The sequence below is a fragment of the Lathyrus oleraceus genome, chromosome 7 (assembly GCF_024323335.1).
Source record: "Lathyrus oleraceus cultivar Zhongwan6 chromosome 7, CAAS_Psat_ZW6_1.0, whole genome shotgun sequence".
NCBI lineage: Eukaryota > Viridiplantae > Streptophyta > Magnoliopsida > Fabales > Fabaceae > Lathyrus > Lathyrus oleraceus.
In genome coordinates this window covers 373,176,545-373,178,540 of record NC_066585.1, presented here as the reverse complement: position 1 = coordinate 373,178,540, position 1,996 = coordinate 373,176,545, and positions in this window count along the sequence as shown.

The following is a 1,996-nucleotide window of genomic DNA, read 5'->3' as shown; positions in this document are numbered from 1 at the left end:
TATCAAATATCTATTCGAGAAACTTGTTGTCTCCTGAAAGAGTTATCACTGATAATAGTGCTAATTTGAACAACAAGATGGTTACTGAACTCTGCACGCGGTTCAAAATAAAACACTCTAATTCTTCTCCGTACCGGCCAAGGATGAACGGCGCCGTGGAGGCTGCTAACAATGTCCAGAAGCTTATACAAAAGATGACAGTAATGTACAAAGACTGGCATGAGATGTTACCATTTGCTTTTCATGACTATCGCACTTCAGTACGCACTTCGACAGGGGCAGCTCCGTTCTCTTTAGTCTATGGAATGGAAGCCATCTTACCAGCGGAAGTTCAGGTTCCCTCGCTAAGAATCATGAAAGAGGCGGGCTTAGATGAAGAGGAACGGATTCAGACTCGACTCGATCAGATAAATTTGATGGATGAGAAGAGACTTGCGGCTGTATGTCACGGGCAGATATATCAGAAGCGCATGACCAGGGCATTCAACAAAAAGGTCAAGAGACAAGTGTATCAAATTGGCGACTTGGTAATCAAGTGTATCGTGCTACCGCAAACTGATCCCAGAGGCAAATGGACTCCCACGTACAAAGGGCCATTTGTAGTTAAGAAGGTATTCTCTGGTGGAGCCATGATACTTGCTACAGTGGATGGCGAAGATTTCCCGCATCCCGTGAACGCGGACATAGTTAAAAAATACTACGCATGAAAAAGACCCGCTAGATCGACGTATCTAGGCAAAAGTAAGGGCATCCCGGCGAACCAAAAGGGTTCGGGCAAAAATTAGGGATATATATAGAAAAATGTACACCCGGCAAGTCGAAAACCTGAAAAGGTGGCTTGGGCAAAAAAGGGTATCCTGGTGGGCTGAAAACCTGAAAAGGCGGTCCAGGCAAAAATTAGGGATTAAAGCGTATGACTATGTCCCGTTCTCAGTCAACTTTCATCCAAGTTCGAGGGACTGACCAAGCCAATCACTTCTATCCGACAGCAAGGGATGAGATGCTCGAAGACATAATGACAGTAGTAGGCTTAAAATCAATAGGACTTCTTCCACATAGCTATCTCTTTGTTTTCGACAATTTCCTCTTACTAGGATTTTTGTCTCCTTGTACACAAATTGCCTGTTTATAGGCCTCCTTTCAAAATCAATACAACCTTCTTTCAAAAAAGATACTTTTGTTTTTACTTTTTCTGTTTTGTTTGCGTAAACGTCCATTGATTTAATTTGAATTAATATGTGCATTTGAATATGATCAATGTTTATCAAAAATACGTACATAGAATAGCAATAGCAATTACTACAAGACTTCGGGATCGAGGATAAGGTCTAATCATGCTTCCAATGAATCCACTACCAATTCTCTTCCCCCAGCAAGCCTGTTTTTCCCCAGAAGAAGTTGGCAGTATTCCCCGGCACAGCCAGCTATTCCCCAACAGAGGTCGGCATCATCAGACAGATTGATCATCTCATCCATCCCCAGCCAGGCTCTATTGAATATCTCTACCATCAGACAGAAATCAGAACCCCCAGCCGAGAGAGGGTCCTCAACACAAATATCTCCAATCAGTAGATGGGGATTTATTTTCCCCAGTAGAGTCCCCAAGCAGAACTTCTCATACGCATAACTCATTCATTACATCATTTCACAGCATACGCATGCATACAACATTCGCATTTATTTTCGAAAGCATAAAACATCTCATGCATCATGACATAGCATAAAGCTAACTTTTCTTTGCAGGTTAATTATCCTCCTGATATAGTCAAAGTAAAAGGCTCATTCAGGCAGACGCCTTTATCAATCACAGACAAGATTCAGATACATATTCCAGATGCAATTCATGGGAACATTCATTCTGACAACACTTCGATATCCTCCTAGCGATGGCATCTTTAAGCCCATCCCAGACATTTATTGCAAGTACAACGTATACAGATACAGCCTAACATACGGTTCATTCTGATTCAGCTCAACATATGACTCCTTCAACTCA